Source organism: Oryctolagus cuniculus, chromosome 3, assembly GCF_051225735.1.
Source record: "Oryctolagus cuniculus isolate XC-2025 breed Fujian yellow rabbit chromosome 3, ASM5122573v1, whole genome shotgun sequence".
In the NCBI taxonomy this organism is placed as follows: domain Eukaryota; kingdom Metazoa; phylum Chordata; class Mammalia; order Lagomorpha; family Leporidae; genus Oryctolagus; species Oryctolagus cuniculus.
Window position 1 is genome coordinate 99,692,710 of NC_142869.1, and position 16,624 is coordinate 99,709,333.

At 39.9% G+C, this 16,624-nt stretch overlaps 1 long non-coding RNA gene and 1 pseudogene across 2 annotated transcripts in view; one reads left to right on the forward strand and one right to left on the reverse strand.

Moving 5' to 3' along the window:
- The first annotated feature begins 6,164 nt into the window (after positions 1 to 6,164).
- Positions 6,165 to 6,265, forward strand: LOC127491895 (U6 spliceosomal RNA; annotated as a pseudogene).
- The window catches only part of LOC108176837 (uncharacterized), a 33,271-nt gene continuing 22,878 nt past the window's right edge, over positions 6,232 to 16,624 (reverse strand). Inside the window, exons 1-3 of one of the 2 annotated variants that reach the window (XR_011387594.2) lie at positions 11,467 to 11,597; positions 9,094 to 9,245; positions 6,232 to 8,301 (exon numbers count right to left, since the gene is read on the reverse strand). This is a non-coding gene — a long non-coding RNA (uncharacterized LOC108176837). Of the gene's footprint in view, positions 8,302 to 9,093; positions 9,246 to 11,466; positions 11,598 to 16,624 lie in introns of those variants that run through there. The other variant, XR_016231199.1, reaches the window with a different exon arrangement.

Sequence of the window (16,624 nt, forward strand, 5' to 3'; positions counted from 1 at the left end):
CAGGGCCCAAGCACCTGGGCCATCCTCCACTGCACTCCCTGGCCACAGCAGAGGGCTGGCCTGGAAGAGGGGCAACCGGGACAGAATCCGGCGCCCCAACCGGGACTAGAACCCGGTGTGCCGGCGCCGCTAGGCGGAGGATTAGCCTAGTGAGCCACGGCGCCGGCCGCTAGTTCTTTTTTTTAAAAAAAGATTTTATTTATTTTTATTTGAAAGGTAGAGTTACAGACAGTGAGGGGGAGAGACAGAGAGAAAGGTCTTCCTTCATTGGTTCACTCCCCAAATGGCCGCAAAGGCCAGAGCTGTGCCAATCCAAAGCCAGGAGCCAGGAGCCAGCAGCTGGGAGCCAGGCGCCTCCACCTGGTCTCCCATGTGGGTGCAGGAGCCCAAAGACCTGGGCCTTCCTCCACTGCTTTCCCAGGCCATAGCAGAGAGCTGGATGGGAAGTGGAGCAGCCAGGACTAGAATCGGTGCCCATATGGGATGCCAGCACTGAAGGCAAAGGATTAACCCACTATGCCATGGTGCCGGCCCCTAGGCTAGTTCTAAAAAAGTGGATACATAGATGTGTCTGAACGCAAAAATATGAGAAAAAAATGAAGTTTTATTTTTACAATGCACATGATTAAAACTACAGAAACTGTGACTTTTAAAGCATGAAAATTATGACATATGTGAGAAATATAACATTGCTATTATACTTTGTTTCTGAAAAATTTTATAAGGAAAAGGAAGCTACATATGATAAAGATATTATTCCACAAGTTCTGGGCTTTTTCTATTCATAATTGGAAGATCTCTTTTGAAAATATCTATTTATTTATTTGAAAGAGTTACAGAGAGAGAGAAGGTGAGAGAGAGAGAGAGAGAGTGAATGAATCTTCCATCTGCTGGTTCATTCCCCAAATGGCTGCAATGGCTGGAGCTGTGCCAACCCAAAGCAAGGATCCAGGAGCTTCTTCCAGGTCTCTCATGTGGACGCAGGGACCCAAGGACCTGACCATCCTTCACGTCTTTCCCAGAGCATATGAGAGGGCTGGATTGAAGTGGAGTAGTGAGGACTTGAACCGGCGCCCATGTGGGATGCTAATACTGTAGGTGGTGGCTGTACCTGCTATGATACATCACCAGCCCTGGAATATCTTTTTTTAAAAACATAACCAGAACATTGTTTAAAAGCAGGAATTTAATTGTATTGTTTGCAGCATGAAACATTCCAGTAAAGTATAGGTGACAAGAAAGGAAGACTAAACTCTAACTTTGGTCCTCTGAAGATTTCACTCTTGATATCTTTATGTCTACAACTTACATACTACTTCTATTTTCCTAGTGATCCCTAGACTAGCCTTCAGTTCATTCTTCAAACATATCAGTTTTGGTCTCCTCTGGTGTTTTGTTCTCTTTCTTCCCTTGGCCTGGAATACTGTTCTCTCTAATCATCTCAGCATGTGCAATCTCTTCATTCCATGTCTTTCTAACAAATCACCTGCAATACAGACTCTCCCTGAATGTCTTGACAAAAAATGAGATCCGCATTCCTCCCCAAACCTGTGTTCTCATTGAGTTTACCACTCTCTGAAATGACTCTGTTTACATATTCATTTATATGTAAATGATATCAGAAACTGCCTTTCCTTTACAGAGCTATGCACCAAGGACAGAGTAGATATTCAGTAAATACTTACTGAGTCAGTGATTGAAAATGTTGACTTATCTGGCTTTCAAAAATGTTTAGATATAATACAGACAACGATACTCTCAAAAAAAGATCACCCCTCCAAAACACCATTGCTGCACAAAACCTACAGGGTCTACAAGATTCCATACCATTGCTAATGCCATATCCTATTATGCCTTACTCTTCCTAATTATGTTGTAAAACTTTTTAAAATCCACAGAAATAGTCTGGTTTTCCTAAAAACATTTATTTCTCTAACACTAGATGTTAGCTTCAAAGTCATCTTGATTTAAAAAAAAAATTTATATATATATATTAAATATACCAGTGGCAAGCACATAAATGACATTTGGAAGAATTAATTTGTGCATCTGCAAACGTTCACAATTTTCCATAATGCATTGAACCACTGTTCTTTGCAGAAAGAACTGAAGTGTCCGTTCTTAAGTGCTGATGTAAGTACACCATCTTGCAATATACAACTATACATTTAGTTGAACTGGGACTTTGTCTCATATGATGCTGTTGCTGTGTTTTGATTGGAAGAGAAGACAGGAGGAGACAGGTAGTAGAAAAGATTTCTTTAGAAGACTAAATACATTAAACTGTATTATGTTGTAGACATGAGGGTCCCTGTTGAAAATGACTTAGAGGAAAAAGAAAATGTTGGGATAAGAAAAGAGAATTTTGGAAATAAATCTTTGATTTGTGTGATGGTAGGATTTTTCTTTCTGGGTCTCATAATTGTTGAACTTAGAAGAGGTTGCACTACAGCTGTTTTGATGATAGGAGCTAAGCTGACCCGTGCTGCTTGTAGGCAAGTTGTTATCAATCATAAATAATGACTGGCTCTACACCACACTGTTATCTGAGAACCTTCAGTTAAATCTTTTCAAAAGTTGCAATCTAGTCACAGTATTGCTGAGGGAGGTTGACCTAATCCACTCTTGTGTCAAAATTGTCATGGGGACCATCCTTAACCCCTATTCATCCCTAAACCCCTACTCCCACCTGCTTTCAGGTTTGCAGCTGCAATGATTCAAAGGGTGAAGGGGAGATTGGTGAGGGAGCAAGAGGGCACAACAGTTGTGTATACAGCAACAACAACCATGGAAAGAAGCAAAAGTATAAAACTATTCATGTTTAGTGAATGTTTAACCCATCCTAAGTGCTACAAATGTACCAGTCCATTTCATTCTCCCAGCTCTGTGACGGAACTCTTTCAATGACATGTGAGCTGCCACCACACTGTATGGAAGCGGAGACTATATGAAATGAGTGGCTGCCACTCTGACCCATGGATATATATCAACAGACATTTTCTGTAAATAAAAAACAGTTTTTAGTGGCCAGCGCTTTGGCTCAGTTGGTTAATCCTCTGCCTGCGGCGCCGGCATCCCATATGGGAGCCAGGTTCCAGTCCCGGTTGCTCCACTTCCAGTCCAGCTCTCTGCTGTGGCCCGGGAAGGCAGTGGAGGATGGCCCAAGTGCTTGGGCCCTGCACCCACATGGGAGACCAGGAGAAGCACCTGGCTCCTGGCTTTCGATCGGCACAGCGCCGGACGTGGCGGCCATTTAGGGAGTGAAACAACGGAAGGAAGACCTTTCTGTCTCTCTCTCTCACTGTCTAACTCTGTCAAAAAAACAAACAAACAAACAAACAAAAAACCAGGTTTGAGTTGGTTCTCAACAGCTGATGAAGATCATCATGTTTGTTCTAGAATTCCCATTAGTTGAAAGTTGCTCTGGTAGAGCTTGAATGCAAGAGTAGGTCAAAATAGAAAACTGTTGATCTCAAAGACTTAGTTAGAACAATAGTTTTTTTGTTTGTTTGTTTGTTTGTTTGTTTTTCTTTGGACAGGCAAAGTTAGACAGTGAGAGAGAGGCTTCTTCCGTTGGTTCACCCCACAAATGGCCGCTACGGCCAGCGCTGCGCCCATCCAAAGCCAGGAGCCAGGTGCTTTTCCTGGTCTCCCATGCGGGTGCAGGGCCCAAGCACTTGGGCCATCCTCCACTGCACTCCCGGGCCACAGCAGAGAGCTGGCCTGGAAGAGGGGCAACCGGGGTAGAATCCGGTGCCCCAACCAGGGCTAGAACCCGGGGTGCCGGCGCCGCAGGCAGAGGATTAGCCAAGTGAAGCACGGTGCTGGCCCTAGAACAATAGTTTTACCAAGGGTTGAGAATTTCAAAGGTCTTTGTCCTAGTTATTGGATACTTTCCATCTCCTGTCCTCCCAGGAGCATCACTGTGAACTGCTTAGAAGAAAAACCAGCACATTAAGGCTATAACTTGTGAAAAAATATTTACACACTAGAATAAATCTTAATCTTTTACTTCCTGGGGAGCATGAACCCTGCTGATCAATCCCTGCTAAGAAGAAAAAGTGATACTGGGACTTGATGCCCTAATTACTCCATTTTCAGACATTGCCACCTAAGGGCAAGTGTGGGATGGGGGCAATTTGGTGCAGCAGTTGGGATGTCATTTGCGGCTCTTACATCCCAAGTCTGTTTCAGGGTTGGAGTCCTGCTCCACTTCCAATTCCAGCTTCCCACTAGTGTGCACCTAGGGAGGCAGCAGATAATGGCTTAAGTACTTGGGTCCCTGCTATTCATGTAGGAGACCTGGATTAAGATCCACGCTGCTGAAATTGGCCTAGCTGCTATGGTCATTTGGGGAGTGAAACAATGGATGCAGGATTCTCTCTCCCTCTCTCTCTTTCCTTCCCTCCCTCCCTCCCTCCCTCTTGTTCTCTCTCTCTCCTCTCCTCCCTCTCTCTTTCTCTTTCTCCCCTATTTAAAATGAAATTAAAACAAATTTTTAACAAGAAGTTCTAAGGGCATCGGCATTTCGGGTCCATCCTGCCCACCAGATCTTGGGCCTAGGAAAAAGAGGAAGGCGGTTTCACTTTCATATCAAAACATAAGCACCAAAATGTGGCCACAATTTTTTTTTCTATAAAAATATTTGAAGATAAAAGCGAGCATGAAGGAAAGTGAGAGTGACAGAGAGAATTCAGTATCTGCAGCCACATAAATCTATAGTAGACAGTGACATAAGATGCAATATATTTAGAGGAATGATCCTGTCTTTACTATTGACATCAATTGCTATTTTTTTTTTTTTTTTTTTTTTTTTTTTTTTTTGACAGGCAGAGTGGACAGTGAGAGAGAGAGACAGAGAGAAAGGTCTTCCTTTTGCCGTTGGTTCACCCTCCAATGGCCGCCGCTGCAGCCGGCGCACCGCGCTGATCCTGGCAAGAGCCAGGAGCCAGGTGCTTTTCCTGGTCTCCCATGGGGTGCAGGGCCCAAGCACCTGGGCCATCCTCCACTGCACTCCCTGGCCATAGCAGAGAGCTGGCCTGGAAGAGGGGCGACCGGGACAGAATCCGGCGCCCCAACCGGGACTAGAACCCGGTGTGCCGGCGCCGCAAGGTGGAGGATTAGCCTATTGAGCCACGGCGCCGGCCCGACATCAATTGCTATTATCAAATAGATTTGGCAGTGTTCTTTACTGATTATTAAGGTAGCTTTGTAAGCAGAATCAACTAAGCTTTAGTGATTTCAGGTACACATCCATAAATCCACCTATTTATTTTCATTTTCTGGGTATTTTATCAGGGGAAAATATGTGTTTATTTTCTGCATTTGGTGAACTGGTTTAACTCCTTCATAAGTAATTTCAAAATGAAAGCATTTGTTGCTCAAAGATATAAATATCAATCAATGGGCACTAAGATGGATCATCTCATGGGGCATTATAAGGTTATTGGGCTGCAAACATAATGGAGCAGAAAATTGGTACACATTCCAGGATAAAATATTGAATGTGAGACTCAAGTTGATACACTGTTTTTTGGTTTGTACTTAATTCTCCATACAAATATAAAACATCACAGAGATTTTAAGGGCATATGACACACATATGATTATATTTAGAAGAATCCAGCTAGTATCATCTAATTATGTAAGATTGAGCCTCAACATAACTTTTCCATTATTCTGTTAACTGCTCTGCTTTGCTTATTATGTGCCTTGGCCCGGCACACCAGAGATCAATCCTATTTCTGAGACTGTTCTGTGTATTACCATGAAGATGTCCAAGCATTATGTCTATGCACAGTATATAAGTAGGCTTAAATGTATTTAATGTTTTTTTTTTCTTTTCCTTATTTCTTTTTTAGCACAGGCTGTGCTTATCGGAAAGCAATTTTAAAAGGTAAGTTTATTTTGGTTTAACAAGAATTGAAAATATATGTATAGTTTTTCACAATATGTGTTTTCATGAAATTTTTGGACTACCTTCATATTGTTAATATGTAGTTAAAGAAAATAGATAATTAGAAAATAGTTAACCCAAATATCTTGGGGATACTAAAAACTGTAGAATAAAGAAGTGATTATTGTGTTGATACTGTCAACTACCCAATCCTAGTGCTTCAAATTAGAATTTAAAAAAAGAAAAAAATTTTTAGAAAAGGAATATCATGCTCACTTAAGCAGCACATAAACTAAAATTGAAATGATACAGAGATTAACATGGCTCCTGCTGCAAGGATGGCACACAAGTTTGTAATTGCATATTTTTATTTCACAGGAGGGTGACTATACATAATGATAATAAGCCATATATTTCTATATTAACATTAAATAAAGGATTTTAATGTTTTCACAATAAAGACATTAAATATTTGAGGAGATAGAGTTTTACGCTGATTGGTCATTAAACAATGAATAAATACATTTAATCATTATATGATGCTCTGCAAGTTTGTACAGATTTATGTGTCAGTTAAAATATAAAAATATTATAGATAAAAAATTGAATATTTTAAAGGAGTTTATAATACATTTTATTTTTGCCAGTTAAATGTGCTTTTCTTCAAAAATAATCCTACCTAAAATAATTATCACATAACTAAAAAAGTCCACTTCCTTCTGTGAAAGGAAGCATTTTTCCCACCAGGAGTCCTGAATATCAGAGGAAAAAATTTCCACAATAATGAAATTTTCCCTGCCTGTTGTCCTGTCTTCTTGATGGGAAAGGGCACTTTCTTTAGCAAAGGGGAAAAACAATAATATATTGCTCCTTATAACTTCTCGCTTAGAATTCTTACTTTCTCCCTAATGGTCAAATGCACATTACATTACTTTGATTTGGTTGTGAATTGTTTGAGATTAGAAGGTTATTATATCATTCACTTCTTCCTATGTGCCATAAAAGTGGGATTTCTACAAGTACCTACTAAGCATGCATTAATCCTTGACTCAAGCTGATTGAAATCCCACTTGTTATAAAAATTGTATAGGGGTATTTTTTTATCTGTGTAATTTTATTTGTACAGCTTGGACAAATAGCTCATATTTTAAATGTCTTCAAGTATGTTTTTAAATCAATCAATAAATATTTACTGAAAGGTTTCTGTGTTCTCAGTACAGCACAGGATGAATCACAATAGGTTTGAGCGGATCCTTGAAATCCGCTTTCATCCCACTTCTACAGAGAACATTTATTTGCCTATATTTATTCCAGTCTCCAGATGACTCTCATTTTTGCATCAAACATGACTTCTTTTCTAATGTGGTTTGAGATAATCATCTAATATGGTAGTAATTTCAGAATAAAGAATAACTTTTGTAAAGAAAGACAATGAAAGGTGCTATGCCTTAAAGTACATTGAAGTATATGTTTAGAGGTAAAGTTGAGGTGTGTACCATAATTTCATTTGGTTATTAAGTCAACTTTAAGTAAAAATTTAATAATTAATACATACATTAATTTTATTTAACAGTCATTAAGAAGTACTATACTCAATGTTAATGTATATACCAATGAAACTGGAAAAAATTCCTAGAAGCAAGTTCAGATGTGTATATGTTTACTGAATTCATATGTATTCATGAATATATATGTGAATTGAGTATTTTTAAAAATTGACATCTTAAAGCTATGGTAAAAATGATTAGTTCATAATTTATACTGATAACTGGCTGACATTCAGGAAATAATAACTTAGATTCCCTATTTTACCATATAAGATAAATTCTAGATGTGTTTAATATAGAGTAGGAATGAAATTTTAAGATTACTAAAGAAATTGAATTAATTTTGAGGTAGAGCAGTACTGTCTGACACAAAAGAAGCCATAAGTAGAAAGAGATTTAACACATAAAACCAAGACTTTTTAATAGGATAAATGTTAAAATAAAACTAGGTGTCAAAAACTTTTAAGATATGTACAACATATATAATACAAATCCACAAACCTTTCTGCAAAATTAATATATAGAATGCTTTGGAGACAGTTTAGAGTTGAAAACAAAAGACTCTATTAACTATACAAAGAGTAGAGAACAAAAGACATCATTAAATGTTAATTTTCTTTTTGTGCATAAAAGGAGAAGGAGACACAAAGAAAATCTGGTCTAACTATTGATAAAAACCCAATCATTTCATATTTTTAATTGTTCATTTGAGATTATGAATCAAAACTAGCTATAAAACAGTAAAAGTTATTGGGTGCGGTGGGTTAGGCTGCCTTCTTGTGATGCAGACATTTCATGTAGCAATGCTGATTTGAGTCCCAGCTGCTCCACTTCTGATCCAGTTTCCTGATAATGAACCTGGAAGACAGAAAATGTTGGTTCAAGTGCTTGGGCTCCTGCCCTCGAATGTGAGAAATCCAGATGTAATGCCTGGCTCCTGGCTTCAGCCTGGCTCAGCTCTGACTTTGTGGCCTTTAGGAATTGAACCAGAGAATAAGAGAACTCTCTTCCCTTCCCCCTCCTCCTCCTTCTCTTCCTCCTTCCCCTTCTCCTTCTCCTCTCTGACAAAGTCTTCCAAATACATAAATAAATCTTTTAAAAGTGTAGTAGAAAGATATTAAAGATTTCAAGGACAGGGATGAATTTGTAGGATCTGTTTCTAAATACTGCTCTGGTTCCCCTAGACCTAGCCACCATTCTCTAAAAGCAATTATTACATATAGACAAATTATTCAAAGCAATCATTTAAGGTATTAGAGAAAAACTTATGCAGGATGCAGGGCTCCTTTACTTGAGGGAAGGGAAGCAGAAATGGTGTTACTCGGGTATTTTGCCTGTTTCATCTGAGGGAATTTTCCAGTATTCAATTCATGAGAACAGAACTCAAGCAGAACATGGCCAATTTTACAAGGATGTGCTTGGCACTGGAAAAATGGATGGGATTTGAGGGGGAAAATTCTGGAGATATGAAACTGGAGAAAAATGAGTACGGGGGACTGCGCTGTAGTGTAGTGGGTTATGCTACCACCTGCAGTGCTGAAATCCCATAGGGGTGCTGGTTTGAGTCCTAGCTGCTCTACTTCCGATCCAGCTCTCTGCTATGGCGTGGGAAAGCAGTGGAAGATGGTTCAAGTCCTTGGGCCCCTGTACCTGCGAGGGAGACCCAGAGACTTCTGGCTTCAGATTGATCCAACTCCATAGTTACACTCCATTTGGGGAGTGAACCAGCTGATGGAAGATCTCTCTCTCTCTCTCTTTCTCTCTCCTCCTTGTTCGCCTCCTCTCCATCTCTATAACTCCACCTTTCAAGAAAAATAAGTAAATCTTAAAAAAAAAAAAAAAAAACAGAAAAGAAAAATGGGGTACCAAAACCTGCCCACAAAGTTCACTCAGGCAGTTGACTGATTCTTGAGCTATGACTATGGAGCAATATTTTAACAAATCCAGCAGAGTGGATACCTAAAAGTCAAATTGGTAAGCAAGGATTTTTAGGACACATCATGGGGAAGCAGATGTTGGCATCAAATCCTTCCAATATGAAAGGACTTTGTTAAACTCCAAGAGCCCCTAGATAGATCCCACAAGGACCATAGATTTTAATAAGCCCCTTTGTAGGAACATAGTTACAAGAACAATATTATTAGAATAAGGAAAACCTGGAATAGCTGATTAAAAACAGACTTGATCGGGGCTAACATCATCGTCCAGCTGGTTAAGACAACAGAACCTGTCAGAATGTTGGTTTAAGTTCTAGCTGCTTCCCTTTTAACCTAACTTTATATGAACGCATATCAGAAGGCAGCAGAGGATGGTACAAATGCTAGCTAGGGCCCCTGCCTTGCATGCAGGAGACTCAGTTGGAGTTCCTGGCTCATTGCCTCAGCCTGACCCAGATCTCTTTGTTGTGATTATTTGGGGTAGTGAATCAGTGGATGGAAGTTTCTTTCTCTCTCTCTTTCTTCCCCCATCTTTCAATCTTCTTTTCAAACAAATTGATAGGTAAATTAATTAATCTTTTACAAATATTTCACTCACATTGGAGCTCATGGCTCCTAGTTTCAGTCTGGTCCAAATGTACCTGTTGAGGCCATTTGGAGAGTAAACCAGAGATGGAAGATCTATCTCTGTCTCTATCTCTCTCTCTCTATCTCTATCTAGTTTTAGCTCTAGCTCTTACTTTATCTCTGTCTCTATCTCTATCTCTTTCTCTATTTCTCTGTCACTCTGCCTTTCTAATAGAATAAATACATCTGTAAAAAACAAGAACAAATAATTGGACTCATTTTAAGAAGGGACGACATGAGGCTGGTGCTGTAGCAGTAGATCAGGCACATTCAATTGGTGAATAAAAATTAATCATGCCCTGATTGAAGAGGGCCAACTATTAATAGCAGGAAAAATAGCCACACTATAGACATCTCAATTGGTTCAACCTAAAAAATATTTCTGCCTGAAATATTTAAATGGAGCATACTTTTTGTCCAGTGAGTGGCCAAACTGTTGCCTCAAATTAGCTGAAGAAAGTAGAAATCAATATGGATGGACCCTAAAGCATTTCTTTGAAGAACTGTAATGGTGAATGAAATAGGGCTTTTCCTGTGTGATTCTGAAGGCAAAGCATAATCAAAACAATGGCAGCCAAGAGGTGGCAGTTGGCCAGTTAAAGCCAAAGCAGACTGGTCAAGAACAAAGTCATGATAGCAAGTTTTTGGGGCATGTTCAAGACATTTTGCTATTGGCTTTCTGGAGGGTCAAAGAACAATCACATTCATTATTATGAGAGTGTTTTGAGAAAGTCGTATGAAGCATTCAAAGAAAACTGCCTTGGGAAGCCAGCACCGTGGCTCACTTGGTTAATCCTCTGCCTGCAGCTCTGGCATCCCTTATGGGCACCGGTTCTAGTCCCGGTTGCTACTCTTCCAGTCCAGCTCTCTGCTGTGGCCAGGGAAGGCAGTGCTTGAGCCCCCACACCCACATGGGAGGCCAGGAAGAAGCACCTGGCTCCTGGCTTCAGATCGGTGTAGCTCTGGCCATTGTGGTCATTTGGGGGGTGAACCAATGGAAGGAAGACCTTTCTCTCTGTCTCTCTCTCTCACTGTCTATAACTCTACCTGTCAAATAAAATAAAAAAAAAAAAAGAAAATTGCCTTGGAACTTCACAAGAATCTTTCCCCTCTACTACAATAATTCTTCCCAATTCAGTCATCAAACAAGGGCAATTTCATAAGGATTTAAAATGGGAAATCATTTATGCCACAGTCCTGATTTGGCCCCTGGCATGTGTTTGTTTCCTAATTTAAAAACAATCTTGAAAGCATGTCAGTTTATCTCCAGCGCTACGGCTCAATAGGCTAATCCTCCGCCTTGCGGCGCCAGCACACCAGGTTCTAGTCTCGGTCGGGGCGCCGGATTCTGTCCCAGTTGTCCCTCTTCCAGTCCAGCTCTATGCTGTGGCCAGGGAGTGCAGTGGAGGATGGCCCAAGTGCTTGGGCCCTGCACCCCATGGGAGACCAGGAGAAGTACCTGGCTCTTGCCATCAGATCAGCGCGGTGCGCCGGTTGCAGCATGCTGGCCGCGGAGGCCATTGGAGGGTGAACCAACGACAAAGGAAGACCTTTCTCTCTGTCTCTCTCTGTCACTGTCCACTCTGCCTGTCAAAAAAAAAAAAAAAAAAAAAAAAAGCATGTCAGTTTTTCTTCAGTTAAAATGTAAAAAGAAAATGCTGCATAAGTTCTCAGCACCCTAAATTTTTTAGGAATGGATAATGTCTGTTATCATCATTTACAGAATGCTTTGATGTTGATGGAACTCATATAGAGAAATCAACTTTATTTAGTTCAACTTCCTGTGAAGAGGCTGGTGCTGTGGCGTAGTAGGCTAAGCTTCTGCCTGCAGCGCTGGCATCCCATATGAGTGCGGGTTCCTGTCCTGGTTGCTCCTCTTCCAATCCAGCTCTCTGCTACTGGCCTGGGAAAACAGTGGAAGATGACCCAAGTCTTGGGCCCTTGGAAGACCCAGAAGAAGCTCCTGTCTCTTGGATTTGGATTGGCCCAGCTCCAGCTGTCTGGTCATTGTGGCAATCTGGGGAGTAAACCAACAGCTAGAAGACCTTTCTCTCATTCCCCCTCTGTAGCTCTCCCTCAAATAAATAAATAATCTTCAAAAATTTTTCCATAAACTTTTTTTGAAGTCTCCTTGTATTTGTTTATTGCTTTATTGTAAGACATTGGCTCACATAGTTATGAAGACTGGCAAATTGAAAACACTGTGGACTCAGAGCCTGCAGACCTAAAGACAGAAAAAATATTGCAGTTACAATACAAAGGCCAGTAGGCTGGAGACTGAGCAGAGTTGATGGCACAGATGAGCCCTGCAGGTAATATTTAGAGAATGTTTTCTCACTCAGAGACACCTACATTTCTGCCCTGTCAAGGTCTTCAAATGATCAAATGACTCTCGTTCATATTATGCAAGACAATTTGCTTTACTCAAAGTTCACTGATGTGTTATTGTGATCCAAAAACATCTCCAATTTTACACATAAAATTATTCATCACAAGCTACATCTTGGACAAAATTCACAGATGTTAAGGGCCAATACACTGAGTTTTGAGAACTACCTTCTTGTATATAGCCACAACTACAATTGAAACCATTTTGGTTACTTCCGAATGCTTCCTCATTTATCTATACACTTCGTCTCTCTCCATTCTCCTCATGCCAGACCAACTTTGATCTGAATTGTACAATGTCTTTCCTGTTCCATAACTACATTTAAATGGAATTTTGAATACCCAGATTCTTCTGCTTAATGATTTCCATGAGATTTATCCATGCTGTTGTGTACTTTGGTCATTCTTTTATTTACATTGCAACTAACATTCCATCAAAGGTTCATTTTTTTTTTTTTTTTTGACAGGTAGAGTTATAGACAGTGAGAGAGAAATAGAGAGAAAGGTCTTACTTCCATTGCTTCACTCCTCAAATGGCCACTATGGTCAGCGATGAGCCGATCTGAAGCCAGGAGCCAGGTGCTTTCTCCTGGTCCCTCATGCGGGTGCAGGGGCCCAAGCACTAGGGCCACAGCAGAGAGCTGGACTGGAAGAAGAGCAGCTGGGACAAGAACCCGGCATCCATATGGGATGCCGGTGCCGCAGGCGGAGGATTAACCAAGTGAGCCACGGCACCGGCCCCAACAAACGTTCATATTTTTACAGATTATTTCAAAGACAGGGCAACAGGGAGGGGAGAGAGATAGAGATAGAGATAGAGATAGAGATAGAGATAGAGATAGAGATAGAGATAGAGGGAGAGGGAGAGGGAGAGGGAGAGGGAGAGGGAGAGGGAGAGGGAGGGAGAGAGATACCATCTACTGATTCACTCCCCAAGTAGCCTCAATAGCCAGGTCTAGGCCAGGTCAAATGCAGGAGCCAGGAGCTCTATCCAGTTATCCTACAAGGGTGACAGAGACCCAAGAACTTGAGCCATCTTCCCAGGTGCATAGCAGAAAGCCAGGTTGGTAGTGGAATAGCAGGGATTCATACTGGCACTCCTACACAGAATTCTGAAGTCACAAGTGGTGGCTTAACCAGCTGTGCCACAATGTCAATCCCAAGATTCATGTGTTTACCCATTCACATTTCAGTTTGTTTTCATTTTCAATGTTATAAATCAAGTTGTAGTAAATATTGTATAAATATACAAATATTTGGGGGAATATAAGTTTGATTTCTTTTCACAAAATACCTAGGAAAGGACAAGGTTGGATCTGGGGTAGAAATGTTTTAAATTTGCTGTGAAATTTAAACAGTTTTCCAACATGATAACAATTTCTTTTTCATCAGCAACACTCCTATACAGATGTTCCAGTGGCCCCAAGTGATTACCAACACTTTGAATTGCCCTTCTCTTAACTTTACCCATTTATCCATTCTAGCAAAGAGATTTCTTGTCGTTTTACTTATATTTCCATGATGAGTAATAATACAGAAAACAGTCTATGTACTTATTGGCCAGTTACTTGTTTTGGGGAAGTGAATGTCAAAACTTTAGCTCATTTTTATTATGCTTGATATTTTCCTTTTTCAGGTTAACACATTTTTATTCTTCCCAGGCACAAGTTCTTCATCAGATACATTCATGGCAAATATAACCTCCAAATCTGTGGTTTATCTCCATACATTCTTAAAAATTTCTTTTGATGAGAACATATCACTTTGCTGCTATTGAAATCATTTGTCTTTTTAAAATTATTAATAGTCTTTGTGCTCGAAGAAATTCTTGTGTACCCTAATGTTACATTCTTCTGTTCTAGAAGTTATATGTTTTTAGCTTTTGTATTTTTTGTCTATTATCTACCTTGAATTACTTTTGCATAGCTTTATTAGAGTCTAACTGGTATACATTTAAGCACCCATTTGAAGTACAGAGCTCGATGAGTTTTCACACACACACACATAATATTCATGAATATTCATGAATTCATCACCACAACCAATATAATGGACATATCCACCAGTAAACACTTTTTGATCATTAATGGAACTGTCCATAAAGGGAACTGAGGAAACTGTGCAAGGAACCAGGTGTGGTATCTCTAAGGAAACCCAAAGGACTCAGTCCAATGGAAGTTACATTATTTCATTTTGTTATGGTTCTAAGCACATATTTTCAACATAGACTTGGCATCACGTTATTTCATCAGCATGATGTCTACTTTCAAGTCCGAAACACCATTTTGATTAATCTTTCTGGTAGCCTTTAAATGAGACTAAATATTTTCATCCATCCTGATATGCTACATATCAGGTGGAGATTAAGACTAGAGGTTGCTAGGGCAGGCATTGTGGCACAGCAGGCTAAGCTGTTGCTTGCAATGCATATATCTCATATAAGTGTACTGGTTATAGTCTCTGGTGCTTCATTTATTATACTGCATTCTTGCATGTCTTAGGGAGCACTGGATGATAGCTCAAGTGCTTGGGTTCTTGCCACACACATGAGAGGCCTGGATGAAGTTCCAGGCTCATGGTCTCAGCTTGGCCCAGCCCTGGTCATTGTGCCTGTCAGAAGAATGAACCTGTGGATGAAGGGTTTCTCCCTTTCTTTCTGCCTTTCAAGTGGATGAAAATAAATAAATAAATGTATTTTTTTAAAAGAGGGAAGTCTGCTATGTGAGCAACTCTGCTTTTCAATGCCTTAATTACTTTTTCTTTTTAAATTTGGTAAAATATATAAAAATAAAAATTACTATTTTAATAAGTTTAAGTGTTCAATTTATGATCGATTATGCATGCATTGTTATGCAACCATAAATAATATCCATCTTTGCAAAATTTCCATCTTCCTGTACTGAAACTTTTACCCATTATTTAAAAAAAAAAAGATTTACTTATTTATTTGAAAGGCAGAGTGACAGAGAGAGGAATAGAACAAGAGAGATCTTCCATCTGCTGATTCACTCCCCAAATACCCCAGTGACCAGGGCTGGGCCAGGCTTAAGTCAGGAGCCTGCAGCTCCATCTTGTTCTCCCAAATGGGTGGCAGAGATCTATGACTTGTACCACTTTATACTGCTCTCCCAAGCATATTAGTAGGCACCTGGATCTGAAGCAGAGCAGCCAGAACTCAAAATGGCACTCTGTTATGGGATGCTGGCTTTGCAAGCAGCTGCTTAGTTCATGGAGCCACAATGATGGCCCATGATACTCTGTAGCCATTAAACAGTAATTCCTCACTCTTCCCTCACCTCAACCCTTTGTAATCACTGTTCTATTTTCTGCCTTCATTTTTAAACTGCTTTTTTTTCTAGGTACATTTAAGTCTTTCAGCTGCCTCCTTTAAGATCAAGGAAAAGCAGAGTTCCAGATATTGGGAATTCACACCATAAATATGCCTTTTTTAAAAAATCTATTTGGCATAGCCATGACATATTTCTTTAACAAATGTGAAAGCCAGGTTAAGTAGCATTTCTAGAACTGTGCATTAAGCTAGCAACAGGGCCAGAAGGATCTCAGAGTTGCTGATTCCTAGCCCAGGAATTTTAAGAGGGGCAGTTATGAAAACATTGCTTTAAAGCCATACCCATAAAGCTGCCAACTGAGATTTGGTGTTTATTTCTAGGTGGAAAGAACCGCAATCCTTTCAGTTACACTTGCACAGGAGTGTAATATTTCCTATTATAAATATTCATAAGACAGAAAGGTCATCCTGACATAAGGTTCTCGGTCAAATACAGCAATGTAGTTTCAGGCCCATTATCACCAGGCGCACTACCCTCAGTGGCATCATGTGTTCACGGGAACATTTTGATACTCTTGTTCTAGGACCGTAAAAAGTCAGGCTCCATGAATGGTGAACTACTTGACTTTATTCATGTTTCTTTTCCCAAAATTGCCTTTAAAAAAGTTAATACTTTTAAACTATTTAGATAACTTACAAGCATTCTCATTAAATGAAAGAACCATAATATTTTAGAAGTTATAACTAATGATGTATATAATATTACGGGCACTTTGTCTCCCGCTGTCTCTACATATTTACAATAGGGCCTAGGCTTGCTTTGTTTTTAGGAGAGGGGAAGAGGGTGCAAGTAAATTTTATTAAGACTAAAAGTGAACAGAAAAGTGATCTCTGTTAAACATAGGAGTAGGAATAAGAGAGGGAGGAGATATATAGCTTG